The following is a 17,391-nucleotide window of genomic DNA, read 5'->3' as shown; positions in this document are numbered from 1 at the left end:
TCCTGCGGATTCTAGAAACTGCCTCTTTCATTTCTAAAGGAAGTACATCGTACAATTTTTCTGTGGTATCGAATTGTATGAAAGATATATTCAAACCATGTCAGACTGGCATACTCATTATCATACAATCTTGGTGGAAGTTTATACCGATTTATTTCTGAAAACATATTTTTTTTCTACTCGGAGGTTTGTCTCAAAAACTTGTTCCTTAATAGTCCACAGTCAAATACAACTGGGCCTTGGGTCATCCAAAAAATCTTCATGAAATTTAATTTATACTTTCAGAAGATCTCTGCCAAGGTAGCCTGAGATGAGATAGCAAATAAAGTGTTAGGGAATGGATTAAATTCATTGTTGTTAGTGGATTATGCACCTGAATATTCAACTGATAAAACTTGTTTGATGTTCGATTCATTTCAACCATTACTAACAAGTGTTGAACATTTACTGCAGAGCAAAAGGGAACCATTATAGAATTGTTATTGAGCAGCATTTCGCATAATTCGCGAAATTGATACAGGGTGACAATTTAAGAACTTGCAAGGCCAATTATGTCACGACAAGGATGTTTTCAGAGAAAATGCCGAAACAGGTCAATATTTATTCGAAGGGGCACATATTTTCAGCAGAATTGTAAGCTGATATCTCTTCAACCCTAGGTGTACGGGTTGCTCATATAGCAACTTTGAGAGAAAGAAGTGTTCGTTCTTTTGCTGCCTAGTTTCAGGGAACTTCCTCGCTTCCTCACATGATTTCGAAATGTGACCCATACAGGATACAAGAATTCAGGACTTTTTGTAGAACCCGGTGTATCTCAAATACACTAGGAGATTTGAATTATTCCTTATTTTATGCTGATTCACTTGAAATCAAAGCATAACAGTTTATCATTGCAATTAATGAATTAATTGATGTTCGAAAGAAGTTAACACTTTCTGAAAAACAGATCATTTTTTGAAGAAATGAATAGAATTCCGATATACTTACCAGCAGGTAAGTAGAGTAGTAGAGTCCCGTGGCCTGAACCGAAGGAATTACGTACTACTATGAAAGGGAAATTACAATAATTATTAGTCAATGTGAGAATCGGGAAGGGGTGAAATGGAAGAGAAATTATAAGAGATGGTAGGACTCTTTTACTTGTTGGAATATAATCATACAAGAACCTATTTCAGTAGGTAATCAATAGAAATTATTTCGAAATCGATACAGAAATATATCTTTTCCACTGAATAAAAAATGCCGGTAGATTCGCCAAACTTTTTACTTTCTATGAGTAGAAATCTCAGGTTCACCATGCCGATTTTGATTATAATCGTTTTATGTGTTTTATTAATTTATGACTTATTTGAGCCACTATACGGTCATAATTTCATTTTACGACCAGCATTGTTTTATCGAATTTATCACTCATGATATCAAAATCAACATTATAAATAAAAAGTTTTTATTCTAGGTGCCTAATTTATGTCTCTGGTAATTATGCGGTGGTTTCGTTTCGAAAATAAATAAGTATTAACGTATGCTATAAATTCAACTGTTTTAAATGTCGATGCTGATTGATGCCAAAACGGGGAATTGCGTTCAACTGACCGAATTTATAGTTTCTCTATAAATCGATCCGTTCATTTATTGATATATATTCCGAGTTCTGTTGTTACATTAACCATAAAAACATTGAACATCATGAACGTTATTATTGCAGCTGAATGAATATGGGACGAACCTTCGGTTGTGGAAATTCTTCATGGAGGAACTGTGACGACTTCGAATAAAATTGAGAATAATGTAGGAGAGCGATATAGATTGCATTTTCGAAGCATATCTTCTAAAGTCCGTTTGCAACAGCCGAGAATTATTTACCGATACATACGCATTTTCGGTAGAATTCACTGTTCAGTTGCAAACAAAATAATCTCTGCCGTTTTCTTACCAAAATTTGGTAGAGAATTCTCGGATGCTACAAACGTGCTTGAGAGACATGCAACCATCAAATGTTTTCGATATAATCGAACTTTAGACATCTTGACAAAATATCCTGAATAAGCTGAAAATGGATGGAAATTATGTTTTCACTACGAGGATTTATTGAAAAATTCTTAGCCTACTATAAAACCAAACAAAATTTCAATGTCAAAATAGTTTATTACTCAACATATTCTCCTCTTAATTAGATACATTTATTAGAGCGAACCTGCAACGTCTCTAGACATTTAAAAAAAAAAGTTTCTTCTTGCTCTGCAAACCAGACCTCCACAGCTTATATTACCTCCTCGTTGGAAGAAAATTTACGACCTTTTGAACTTTTTTCAGTTGAGGAAAGAGATGATAGTCGGATGGAGCCAAATCTGGTGAATAAGAGGGGTGTTCTAGTAATTCAAACCCAAAATCACGAATTTCTTGCATGGAAGATTTATAGAGATTTATGTGCAGGGGCGTTTTCCTGCAAAAACAAAACACCTTTAGCTTTTTTCCCGTAGAGTGATCAGTAATGTCGAATAGTAATCTCCGGTTATTGTTCTACCCTTATCCAAAAAATCAATCATGATTACTCCATGGCAATCCCAAAAAACTGAAGCAAGAACTTTTCCAGCAGATTTTAGGACACGAAACTTCTTAGGTCTTGGAGAACCAGAGTGTCGCCATTCCATAGATTGTTGCTTTGTTTTTGAATCGTAGAAATGTACCCAAGTCTCATCCATAGTAACAATTCTGTTCAAGAAGTCTACATCGTTTTCAAATCAAGCACAGATCGAACGCAATGCTTCTACCCTTGCACGCTTTTCATCAACATTCAAACATTTGGGGATCCATTTTGTAGCAATTTTTCTCATGTCCAAATTGACGTGACCTATATGATGAACGCGTTCGTATGAAATATTCAGTGCTTCAGATCTCCGTTTTAGCCCAATTCGACGGTCTGATAAAATCATGTCATGAACTGCATCGATATTTTCGGGGACTGACACAAAAACTGGCCATCATCTTCAATGGAAAATTTACCTCTTTTGAAGCTTGCAGTCCAATTTTTCACGGTCGCATACGAAGGACATTGATCACCAAGGATATTAAGCATATCTTCGTAAATCTGCTTACCACTTAACCCTATTAAATACAGGTACTTGATGATGGCTCGATATTTTAATTCATTGCGTAACTCTGGTTTACTTTTTTGACCTCAAACTTCACACTAATACTTCTAATGAATTATTGTTCGTTGCTATGGTAACGCAATATTATATCAAATTGTTTCAAATTTTGGGCACTGTTATTATCATTGAGGTTGGGGGTTGGAAGACCCATAAACCCTAAAAATCAACTGAATTTTTATCTGAAGCACAAAAAATGTGAAAAATGCCGAAAAAATGGAAAAGAACAGAAACAAAATTTAATCAGCATTTAACAAAAATCGAGCTCAATTATTAACAGTCAGCAACCATCTATCAAGTCCAGGTTTGGAACATTCTGCTGATGGGGTATTAGGATTATTATACTTATACCTAGATTTAGTTAGGAATAAGAGTCGTTAGTGAATTCCAACACTTAATAATTATTTTTATTTCTGGATCCTATAGCAAGTTTCACGCAACTTTTGAACTTCTTTCTTGGACTACCACAGATTCGGTGGAACCGAATGATATTATGGGAGGGGCACTCATAGGTTATGTGGAGGGGGCGTTTTCTTAACATCTTAGCATCGCAAAATGAGTCAAAGAGTAGATGAAGAGTTTTCTGTTGATAAGAATAACGACAATCTTATTTTGAATCTGAAAAATCCTGTCGTCCACCAATCTTCATACTTTTTCCATCGAAAATCTAAAACTTCCGCATTCCTCTCGGAGTGCAATCAATTTCTTAGATCTCCGAAGAGAACGAGCTGAAATTTCATAAACAAAATAAAGCACGGCCCTGGTCGTCATTCTCCATTCAATGGTTTAGGTGGTCTTCTCTTCTCCATTCGCTCCTAATGTATTGCGGGCCTCTATGATCGTTGTCGTCCGTGTATTGAAATGGTGCTATTTATTGAGCCATTAAGGCCCGCTTAAATCATCGAAGAACTATAACAAACGGCGTATCAGTGCGGGGAAAGAGGTGATTTCGGCGGCCATTAATAAAACTTCTCCCACTCTCCCTCCTCCCCACGTGATATATGATTTTCATTTCTCTTCATAATGCAAGCAGGGCTGTAAGAGTTGTTCATTGCTATTGGTTCCAGTTCATAATTTCGACATATCGTTATGTGAAATATTTGCTGACCATTCGTTCATTATTTCATGTTTCGGCCATACCAATGCAGAAGACCTATAGGGGGGGGCTGCCTCATTTGACGATTGCATTACCATACAGGAACTGTACTATTATAGAAAGCATAATTTAAAAAGTCCTTCGTGTTTCCGTACTGCTCGATAACCATTTTCCATATTGTATTCATCGAATGAAAATTTTATTTCTTCAACGATCCTCAACTCGAAATCAAGAAGATTTTTTGCCTGACAATGAACTGAAAAAAAGGAACTTTGAAATTATAATTATATAACGTAATGTTCATTGTCAGACAAAATATTTTTTCTACTTGATTTGCTCCTGACAAATTGATGCAAGAATGAATGCAGGAGCAAATCGGTTGTTCCAGAGATTAGTAGTGAATACCCCAAAAAGTTTCAGAAGATGCAGAATCCTCCCAGATTAAATTTCAATCGATACCTATATGTTTTTTATCCTGACATGCCCATTTTTTAACACCATTTTTCGATGACTGTCCATAAAATATACAAGATGTAAATGCAGAGTTGCGAAAAAATTTAAGAGGTGGGTATTTCATAAAAAAATATTTTTTCGAGCTGCTCCTGCTCAGGTACATACATAAATATGCCGATTATACATATATGTCTGAAACAGAGAAAGGGAGAAGGAAACAAGGAGCAGTTCATATTGTATAAATTTCTAGAGATGAGTTAGAACGTTGGCCATCCTTAAGTGAAAAATCTCTTTCGAACCAATTATGAAAAGTCATTGAAAGTCTATGGAAAGAAGAAACTTGACTTGGGACTGTCCTTTAACTTGGGACAATTACCCCCCTTGCCCAGATTTCTTTGTTTCTTACCATTTATGAGTGAAGGGACAAACTTATATGATTGACTAGCTTCTTTTCGGTTGGTTTATCAGTAAATTCCTCTTGAGTTTGCCGTGACCAGAGCGTTTGAATTAACAGAAAAAATTAACGAATTCAAGATAGTAAAAACGCGATTTTGTGGCCCTTATACTTCCTAGTGTCCTGTGCATGTGTTTCACTTTGTACATGTGTAATTTTATTTTCTGGATATGTCGGATATTGGGATATTAATATTGACGTTATTTCCACAAAGAAATCACCAAAGAATGAAAGGAATCAAAGTTCCCTTGTTTTGTTTAGTTTTTTACATTGAGTTTCAATATAGGTATTATTTACTTTCGCAATAATAGGGGTTTATCATTTAACGTCCTTACCGAATTTCAACTACATATTCACAAATTCTAATTTTTCAAAACTATACATCTACGGTAGTGAAGTTAATTTGCATCCTTTGAGCCAATCTTCGATTACGACTTTCTTTGGAAAGTGTCAGTTTTTTTTTATTTTCCACGATGAAATGAACCCTAAGTCAATGTTTAAGGACATATTTACCTCGTCCTTATTGTACAGTAAATCAGGCCCGGATCTAGGGGGGGGGCAAGCGGGGCGCTTGCCCCGGGCGCCAGCCTAAGGGGGCGCCAAAATCAACCAGAGGTTGAAATTTTTTTACTTTTGATTTTGTCGGAAAAAATTAATTTCCTAGTGCTAAAATGGAAACTGTAGAATGGAAACATGATAAACCATCACAATGCCTAAAATATTTAAAATCAATGAGAGATCAATTAACTGCATATTATTCAGTCATCTACGAATGACCGCCACACTTGGGTGAAATAGGTTGAAAGATCTGATATGTTTACACTGCGTCGCAAGCAGTAATTTTTTTGCCTGGGGAATTGCCGACTCATCGCCTTCTCATCTGGAACTAAGGCCCAAAATTTCCGATTTTCTATAGACCATAACATAAAAACTAATCCTTTCAGCATAATTCTGTTTGCATATTCGTAATCTATGCCTTAGTAAAAACACCAATTTTGGTGGAAATCGGTAAGATCGAAATTTTTTCAAATTTTCCATAGATATACCGAGTTTTTCACCATAATTTGAGCCCCCCTTTAACTTTGTTACTAAGAGAGGTACAAAAAAATGTTTTTTACAAAAGTTTCACGAAATTGAGTTTTTTTTAAATGTTTTCACAAAATGAAATATATACAAAGTGGGCGGTTTTCTGAAGAATATTTTTGGTCTCCGATCAAAACCGAATTCATTCTGTACACTAATTCGAGGGCGTAGAACACGAATATGCAAACAGATATTTAAAAAAAAATTGCTTTTCAAGTTATGGTCGATGGAAAATCGGAAATTTTGGACCTTCGCGGAAAAATTCATAAAATCTGAACCGTTCGAGATAGATGAATGGAGTGTGGATTTTTATATTTGCAAAGAACCAATTCATCACCAAAAAAGCAGCATATGACTAGTGCCTTTTTTCTAGCTGCTACAGCTCCTCAAAGTTGACCAATATTTCCGAAATTTTGCACTAAAAGTGATTTATTCCGCAAAATACTGATCCTCCAAAAATCTAATTGCATATTCATGATCTGCCTTGAATTAATATGTAAAATGATCCGGGTCGATATATGTAGTTACAAAAATAAATTTTTGTTCGGAATAATTTCGTTCATGAAGCGCGGGTAAAAACGATAGACGATGGCGGGTTGCAAACGACATTCTTGTAAATACAAACTTTTCAATTTTTTTCTATTTATGCAATTTTTGGGAGTATTTTGGGAAAAGAATAACTTTTAATGGAACAATGAGAAAAAATATCTTTTGATGGAACAATGGGAAAAAAATATGAGTGATTTTTTCCCAAAGTACTCATCTTAGGAAAAATCTAATTGCATATTCGTAATCTATACGACCTCGAACTAGTGAAAAAAATAACTCGGGTTGAAAGTGATGACGAATATGCAATTAGATTTTTTTTCCTACGAACCTTAGAAGAGGGGGGGGGCGCCATCATGAATATTTGCCCCGGTCAGAAAAAATCGTAGATCCGGGCCTGCAGTAAATTTTTTGTACATTTCAAATTGGTTACGAAGAATAGAAGGTGAATTTACTAACCTGGATATATAACCTCAAAATGCAAGGACTTACACAAAAAACAAATCTGTTTCCCCCATAGAGGACTTTTTCCAACCAGTAAGTCTATATACTATGAATTTGATAATAGTCACACAAAATTCATATAGTAAATCAGTCCTGATTTCCAGTGCAACTTGGACATTTTTTCTTAGCATAAATGTCGCAATTTTAGCCATTGTATATAATGGAGAAGGCAAGATATCATAGTTGTGGCTCTCCATATAATCAATTTCCTTGATCGTGAAAAGAGCCAAGAAGTTCGGATTCAAAAATATTGCTCTCTTTTATCAGCTGATTCAGAACATATTCGGAATTCTTTTCATAAATACTTATACTTCATGACATTAATTGACCTAAGATTGACAATAATTAATACACTTGAATCAAGTTTCGACATTCAATCTTCAAAATTGTGAAAAAACAACTATAAACTGAGAAAAAAAAGGATTTATTTGAAGAAAATCTCAAAATCCCCTTAAAAAATGACGGCATTGAGTTTTTACTTCGAACTGTCATCACCATGTCGCTGCAATCTACATTTGAATTACAAATAGATTAGTAGCCAAGTGAAAATGAAGAAATATTCATGCATTGTTCAGCTAGTGAAAAGTACCATACGAAAAAGGGTAACTACTTTTGAAGATAAAATAATGGATACGCTGAAGAAAAGGAAACTTTTGGCCATGTTATGACAGGACTACAAAACTTTGTGAAAAGAACAATAATTGGACGAAGGATCTCGTGGCCAAAAATTTAAAGGACTGGTTTGGAATGGGTTGTTTAGAGTAGCTGACAGTAGAATCCATACACCATAGTTCGCTTGAAGAGGAAACGGGGAGTATAAGAAGGGTAAAATAATTGAATAATCTTGATTTCTGATATGCGAGATGTAAAAACTGCGTTTAGTTCGAAAAATGGGAACTTCAACATGAAGCTACTTCCGAATAATCTCAGATGTAATAAAGAAAGCCCAACATCCTCCCCCATCGAACGCACACAAGCGAATATTACCCAGCATATCAAAGATTTCAGAGCGCACAGAAATCGAATCATCATCTGATATTTATTGCTCATACTCCACGTCTCGCGGCTATTATTTATGCCCGATTGTTGTAGATATTCTTCCCCATTTCCCATAAATAAACAGTCCCGCATTAACGAAAATCGTTTGCGAGCCATAAATTTCGCCAAATAGATCCATAAAAAGAGCTTAATTACAAAAGAGCAACTTCTTTCTCTAAGCAAACTACAATCCGTGGCATTAAATCAAAGTGTTTTGCGTTTATCTGTCGGGTGTCCCGACATCCATCAACCGGGACTCCTCCTATTCGTCCTTTTCTGCAGATCAACGGCTGAGGGGTTCCGACTTCTACCAGATAAAGGATGATAGCTACTGCGTTGCCAGAACTGAGGGCTGACTGGAACTTCGAATGTTTTCGAGCGGATTTTCAATAATCGACCTGAGGATTCAAGAAAAATTTAAATTTTTCTGGTCTGTTCCACCCTTTGAGAGAATCAGCTAATATCATTCAAGTTACTACGTCTTGTGACTGATCAAAACTGCGTAATTTTTTTTTAAGCACTGACATCACCAAAGAAGATTCCGTATAGCAAGTCCACCGCTACAGGCAAGTCCTCAACGGAGTAGCACTATTTGCAAAATGAATTTAGTTAATGTAAAAATGCCGAAATTTTTTAACCTCAGCTTCCACGATCTCCATAAACAGTTAGCATCAGATAACTATAAAATGCGTCTTTCGGAAAATAATACTAAGGTAAACCTTCTGGAGATCTTATTCAAATATCTCATTACAAAATGGTATGCAGTTTTTGCAAGTAAAAAACTTGTATACAGAAAACGTTGTAGAATGCTTTATTAAAAAGGATTCATAGCTAAGGTTCATTGCTGAGGAAATCTGCTGTTCAAATTCAGGTTTTTGTAAATGGCGTAACTAAAAATGTTAGTTAAGAACTGGGAACAAAACAGAAAGCTGGTGCACGATCAATGGCCAAGTCATTTCTCTCTTACTCGACGAGCTGTACCAAAAAGTTCTCTCACTCAGTAGGGCAGAACTGAGGAAATTGACACTAACAGGGCACTGTCCCGTGAAGTATCATCTCAAACATATGGGACAAACGCCCGATGATACATGTCGCTTCTGTCAAGAAGCCACTGAAACAGCCAGACACTTGTTATGCGAGTGCGAAGCTGTTCATCGGAAAAGGCTACAGCACCTTGGTTCGTGGTTCCTAGAGCCGTAACAAGTAATGGATGTGGCCCCCAGAAAGGTGGTGAAGTTCATTGAGTCTTTACTGCCTGACTGGTAAACAGCGCGGGAATGCTCAATAGATCTTTAGGTCAAGGTGCATGCGAGGTTGGATGACCTTTGGGCCCTCCTCTAATCTAATCTAATGTGTATGCATTTTTATTTTTAGAATGCTTTATTAAAAATGAATTCATTTGAGTTCATTGGAAATGCGATGTTCAAATTTAGGTTGTTGTAAATGGCGTAACTAAAAATGTTTTTTTCTGTTTGTGAATGACGTGAGTAAGGTTCAGAGAAGAAATTTATTCAATCAAGTTTCTACATGGAGTTATTAGTTAAGTGTGCATCAGCTTTGCAGTTCAAAGAATGTTTAACTGTTATGCTCCAATCATAGAGGTCAATCAAGCGGCAAAGTTGGCCTGCTGGTTGGTCTATAGAGAATCAGTTTTGACATTTTGCTGAGGCAACATAGGTGCAGAATATTTTGGATGATGGACATTTTTAATTTGGGTCATCTGCTTAGGGTGACTCTCAAAACTGGGCTTGAGGGGAAATTCTCTCATCACTGTCATCATCATCATCATTGCTGTATCCCATTACCGAGAATAAATCTACCAAAAGACTCAAGAACAAAACTATCGATGCGATCAAACTTATAATTACTTAGGGCTACTTGCGACCTTTGCCCTCCTGTAACTGAAGAGAACCAACCATGACCTACAGATCTTTCCCCACTCCGGGCATGGATAGTCACCAACCAGATCTGGCCGCTGCTGTATTCTTCTCGAGTCTCCATTATAACTGTGGACCAAAGACCTGACTGTGATCTGTCTAACGCTAGTTATTTCCAGTTATGATTGGCATTAACTGATTTTAGGGATTGATGCAGTATATCCTTAAACCGCCTATACTGGCCTCCTGGTTTCCGAGCTCCCTCTGTCAATTCGCCATACAGTGCTATTTTGGGAAGTCTTGTGTTTTGCATCCTCAGAATGTGGCCGATCCATCTGAGTCGGGCCCTCGTTACTTGAGTCTCAATTCTTATACAACTCGCGCACTGCAAGACTTCTGAATTTGAAACTTTGTGGAACCATCTGATGTGCATTATTTGTCTTAGATCACGTTGTTGCATTTGTTCAAGCTGTTAGCTTGTGTTAGCTGTCGCCTTCGCCTGTAGGGCGTAAAGAAGCTTTGGGAGGACCACTGCTTTGTAAACAGCTGTCTTGGTCTTCAGATTGAGGTCATCACTGTCAGATTCCGATACAGTAGCCCTCTTTTCTGTTCATTAAAATCGATCACTTCAATTTGAAGAAAGACGTGGCAGCATCCTTATTGATGAATCTCTGTGAATACAGTATTATGAGAGCAAGGCAAAACTGCTTCACATAGTATCATCTGCCCATTTAGAGCTCTATTCTTTTAATTTTTAATCTTAATCTTTCTAATCATTCTCAAGTAGATGTGCTTTATCTGGATGCAGTTAAAGCCTTCGATAGGGTACCCCATGACATTATATTGTTTAAGCTTCTGCATATACACAATTTTTCACCTCATTTGGTTTCTTTTTTTGGTTCTTATTTGGGTGGGAGAACTCAGTGTGTGAGGATAAATCAATTTTTTTCTGAAAACTTCGAAGCCACATCAGGGGTACCACAGGGTTCAAACCTTGGGCCCTTGTTGTTCCTTCTTTATATCAATGATATTGTTGATGTTGTGACTTTCTCTGAGATGAGTCTCTATGCTGATGATGTGAAGTTATATAAGATTATTAGAAATCGTAATGATGCAGAGGAACTGAGGTCTGATTTGGATAGGGTTGTGGCCTGGGCTAAAAGAAATAAACTGACATTTAACAGTGCGAAATGTTATCTTGTAACATTTTCTAGAAAAAAGGTGGACCTTATCTATAATTATGCTGTGGACGGTGATCCCTTGACTAGACTCGAGAAAATCAAAGATTTAGGTGTATTATTTGATAGATCTTTAACCTTTAATGATCATATTGATGAAGTAGTTAAAAATTCTTATAAGATGCTTGGGTTCATTTTGAGGAACACTAGAAAGTTCACAAACTTTAGAACATTAAAAATCCTATTTGATTCATATGTTATATCTAGACTTGAGTATTGTTCGGTTGTTTGGAATCCTAGTTATTTGTGTCAACAAAGAAAGATTGAAGGTGTAATCAAGAAATTTCTTAATAATGTTAACTTTATATTACGTAAGAGTAAAAATAGTTTTAACAATAATTTAAAAAATTATAATTTAATAACACTAGAAAATAGAAGATTTATTGCTGAAATAGTTTACCTACATAAAACTATCACAAATGAAAATACTGACAGTGCTACACTTGATAAATTACTTTTCTCAGTACCGAGGATTAATGTGAGATCTCATTCTACATTCTATTTACCTTGCCCTAGAACAAATTATATGAAATTTTCTCCAATACATTCAATGTGTGATAAGTACAATAGGGTTCAGGATGTATGTGATTTGTTTTCGCACTCAACATCTCAAATAAAGCGAAAACTGTTTGACTACTTATATGATTCAATAATTGCAACTTGAGAGTTCAAACTTGATTTCAATTTTTTTTTTTTTTGTTTCATTCTTTTGTTGATGATTTCAATTATGTATTGTATATTCAAGAACCGTAATGGTTAAAATTGAATCGGATTGATAATTATTAGTGTACAATTGTTATTAGTAATAGCCGACTCAAGAATCGGAAACTAGAATACTTGTATTGTGGAATCTGTATGAGTTGTATCAATAAATAAATAAATAAATAAATAAATAAATAAATAAATAAATAAAGGATATAACTATTTCATAAACATAGCCAAATAGGCATATAATCCTGAAGGCTCATTTTCACTCCCGAGCCATTAGCCCAAACTGGCAGTTTAATTGCTTTATGATTGGTGCGTTCAAATGAGAGTCTGAAATACTACAATTCTGTCTTCATACGTTCAAGTCGGCTTGGGGAACCAGTTTGCGCAGACGTCTTGTGCCTGTAAACAGGCTTCAACAGTTTCCTTGTCTTCGAAGTCGATCACCAATGATTTAATCAGAATACAATTCACCTCAAACTTTTCTTTAGATATTTACCAGGGTCTCCTTCAAATGCCCTCTTTCAACTCAAAATGTTTGCAGGAATCACCTGAAAAACAAGAATTTCATTATCCTCTTCCCTTACTTGATTAGAGATCCCAATGAAGAAATGATTTCCATTTTTGTTGCTTATGGTTGTGCTGCTCAGCGTTCAGAACTTCAGTTCGTGTACCACGAAAGGTGGTTTTAATGACATCAATGTAGGATGTAGTCTTGCTAGTGAAACACGACCACATGAAGTTAAATAAAAGAGGAATGCTCCTGAAGGTTTGCATTCTACAAATCTCCCATCAATCGGTCGTTTCGGACGTGGCAACTGCGCCCCGAAGGCAGTTTTTCTTGGCAGATGGATGGCGCGAACGATCGCCCGGTTGTTTTAGGAACTGAGCGACACAGAGCCAGAGTCATTTTCATAATTTGGCCGTCTGTATTCCGAACGTCGGCCAGCTATCGAATGAATCGTCCTGTCGCTCTTCGGGTGACACAAACAAAATTGTACGTCTAATTTGATGGCTCCAGATCAGTGAGATGGACCGTTCCGACTCAATTCCATCTGACCGGGTGGGATTATTTACTGTGGGTGTATAAATGCCGCCCGATGGGGAAGGACGAAGGGGATTATATTTTAATGGGGAGATATACTTCTTCCGAAAGGATTTATTGGAATTTTAAGCAAGGATCGGCCAGGCTGGCTATACTTCGAATTTGAAATAACGTTATTTCTAGAGGAACATGAGGCTCAACAAGATTGACTTGGAGTCTTGAGTCCATGTTTGGAATTTTGTGTGATAATCTGTTTGCAAATTCACATCATCGCAGCTTTCATAGACTTGTTTCGGCAAATGTAGTTTTGGTTATTTTAGCATCATTTCTTCGTTTTGAAATGAAATTTTAAGTAGGTATAATAAGATAACAGTCTGATTATATGTCCTCATTTGTTTTTTCCATCCCCCATGCTAGGCATAGATCATGTCAAGCTCTCTATACAGAAATGAATTTGCAGAATTGAGTGATACTGTTCATCTTTCATGAAATGATCAGCGAGAAGTTTGATCGAAACATATTACAATTTGCTACAATTTTCATTACAATTTATTACACAATTTTATCACACTTGCCATTTCTGAGTTATGGCGTAGGCTCTATCTAAAGCTACAGCAACTTGTAACTTTTGTAGTAATGGGATTTGGACTAGAATTCATTACACATTATTAATTCATAACTCATTAATTCAAATCCCTTTTTTATCTCTCTAAAGACGTCCTACTCTCGTTATCTAATATTCTGAGGTTGTGTATTTTAAGGGTTACTATTATACTAAATAAACTGGTTCACATGAGTTAGGGATATTGACTTAAATTGCAAAAAAATATAGTTAAAAAAAGATTTTTGTGATGAAACTTCATATTAAGATGATTTCAAGTTGCAAATTAATTTTAGCCTGTAGGTCTGCAGCGTATACAGGACGGTTAAGTAAAATAACGGAATTTTATTCCCAGAGAATTCAATCATTTTAAGACTATCAATACAATGTATGGCCTCCAGGGGCATCAATAACAGCTTGACATCTTCTTTGCATACTACACACGAAGTTGTTGAACATTTCTTGAGGAATTTGGTTCCAGAAACGGGGCAGAAGCTCTCTCAGATCATTTAAGGATTCTGGGGTAGGTTGAGGATTATCTAATCTTCTTTGGAGCAAATCCCATGCATGTTCTATGCAATTCAAATCTGCTGAGTGCGGAGGTATTGGTAAATGTGGAATACCAGGCTCATCGCGCGCATTCTCATCTATGACGGTGCGGTCTAGCGATATCGTCTAGAAATTGAAAAGTTTCACCAATAGCTGCGTGAAAATTTGGCACAACATTGTCAATGACATGCTCCCTATAGTGTAAGGCGTTCATATTCCCAGGACAAATGTGTAGATCTGTGCGCCCGTTGAAACATATCCCGGCCCATACCATAACACCCCCTCGGAATGGATGGACTTGGACATAGCGACGATTACTGGGTATGCGTGGGATTGTCCATACCCTTATTCTTCGAGAATGTGAAAATCGTCCATATCTGGATTCCTCAGTGAAAAGGACACTACGCCATTGATCGTTCCAATTGATACGTTTGCCTTACCCATTCCAGTCTTTGACGCTTATGGTCACGTGTTAATGAAACTCCTCTTAATGGACGTCTAGAATCTAGATTCACCTTTCTCAAACGTCGTCTGATGGTTTCGATGGAAACTTGGACCCATTTGCATTTTGAAGAGTATTCCGTAGCATTCTACACGTAGATGTGGGGTTTCTTCTCGCCGAAACGGCGATGAAACGCGATGAAACAGGTGTTGTTTTTCGTCGCCCACCAAGCTTTGGTCTTTCCAACACGGAACCTGTCTCCTTGAACCTATTCCAAAGTCGAGATATCACACTTTGGCTGACTTGGAGCCTTTCCGCTACAACAACCTGAGTTAGGCCACCCTGCAGCATTCCGATAGCCCTATTAGCCTCAACGTTTGTTAATTTACGTCTTGGCATTTTCAGAAAACTCGTTTCAAATCGAAGCCGTTGATAAACTGACTTCATTTCAAAATTCATGAAGCATATGCAAAGAACCAAACTGCAGAAAAAAGGCGACCAGATTGACGAAATGTCTCATTCTGATTTTTATTGGATCGATTCAAGTTGATATTGTTATATTAAATGATTTCACAGCGATTTTCTCGAAGATTATATACTTTTAAAAAGGATTGAATACGATATCCCTAACTCTTGTGGAGCAGCTTATTTCATTACTCCAGACCACCTGATGCTGAATGGTCCCAACAACATGTATTATGTAAAAAAGAAAAAGGAAGGAAATTTTGACCTAAACATCAATCGTTTTGGCGTATTCGAAAAAATAACTTTTTAAAGTTAAAAGAACAAAACCCCGAATTATGTGAAATTTGTGATATTTTAACATTACCTAATTAGGTACTCATAAAATAATCTGAAATATTTTGAATTTCAATTGAAATTCAAAATAGTTTTTTTGGTAAAGGATTCCAAAGTCTTCATAATTAATCTAAAACAAAACGAAGAGTGCAAAAGAAAGTGTTTGGCAATTTAATTTTATCGACCATAATTCAGTAGAGTCTTTCAGCAAAAACCTGCTTTACTCTTGAGAGGAACTCTTCCACCGAGGATTCTGAATCAGCACAACGAAGGAAAAATAACGTAGAATTCTTCAATATTCAGGGTGATCGATTCGAATCAATCACATTTGTCGTACGATCCGCGAAATTGAAGCGTGAACCTATCACTCTCCTTCGTTCGTCAAAGATTGAGCGATGCTTTTCAAGATTGATCGCTTGACAGTGATTGAAGGCAGTTTCCGAATCATTTAAGTGGAATGCTATAGATTATTCAAGGTGAAGAGACAGAAAGGTATCGAGTAATGGAAAGGAGTTTTTGTTGGGAAATATTTTAGAGTCGACAATTGATGGAATCCATCGTGGATCTGGATGATCGATACCTTGGTACATTCTTAGTTAAATAAAATCTGGGAGAAGAGTAACGAATAAGAAACATAGAAAGTAGTGTGTGAGAAAACACATATTCTGAAATATGTGCTCATATCTTTTTTTTCTCTGTAAGGAAGGTTTTTGAAGGTGGATGATTTGAAAATGATGCACAAGTAATATTATGCTCATTTTCACGATATTAGTTTTATGGTCAGGTCATCTTTATCTCACAGTCTATAAATTGGATGCTCATATCAATATAAATTAAATCGGATTCCAAAATAAGAGGAGACCACATAATTAATTCTCGAATTATTTGATATTTTGTTCTTTTGTGCTCTCCTCGGAAAGATACTTACAATGGTTAGTATCTTTCCGGGTGAAATGTCACCCGACTATTTGTAACTATCCAATTTTGAGCAGAACTAGGACCATTTCATATAGACTGGGTATAGTAGAGGCTTATATTATTCCAATATTCTGAGAAAATCAGGATCTTTTCAAAACAAGTTTTGGTTTTAGCTCACTAGCTTTCAGAGGACCAAATTGATGATAGTTTTTGAGATACTTCTAGTATATCACATACCCATTGTCTATTACATTTAATAATCGATCGATTAGGCGCTTCATATTTAAACTAGTCAAGTGTTTTGAAGAACCCTCATTAAGATTGACTTAGCCAGGGAAGTGGTCCCTTATATACTCACACATTTGCTAAAGTTTTTATTCTCTTGAGTTCGGTTACCTACATACTAAACCTAACCTGCTTGTTCTTTGCTTCCATGAATCTGTCTATAAACCTGAAGAAGAAGACATTCAAATGGACAGGATCCATTGAAATATGGATAGGCCTCCTATCGACAAGTAGATCCCTGTCGAATGGGTACGAGATTCACCATGGCTATGAGAATAACCTCGTGTTTATTACTTCAAAATTTTTCCACCAATCCTTGGAGTTTCTTGCATATTTCTTAGAGTAATATGCCAATCAACTTCAATTATGTTTTCAATGATATCAATAATGAAATCTGAACCCTTAATTATTTCTTCTGTGTCCTAATCCTCCATTCTCCATTGATCTCTTTCACAAGCCAGTAGCCTGAGTCATTTGGTCTGATCAGCCGGTTGGTGGTCTTCCTATAGCTCTTCTCCCATTTGTCTAACCCTGAACTATCAGTCTCCTCACTCTCCTCTCATCTCATGATACGTAGAAAGACGTTGTTGAATATGTTGTTCATCCA

Source organism: Coccinella septempunctata, chromosome 5, assembly GCF_907165205.1.
Source record: "Coccinella septempunctata chromosome 5, icCocSept1.1, whole genome shotgun sequence".
Classification (NCBI taxonomy): Eukaryota; Metazoa; Arthropoda; class Insecta; order Coleoptera; family Coccinellidae; genus Coccinella; species Coccinella septempunctata.
The sequence above is the reverse complement of the archived record's forward strand: the minus strand, read 5'-3'. Positions refer to the sequence as shown.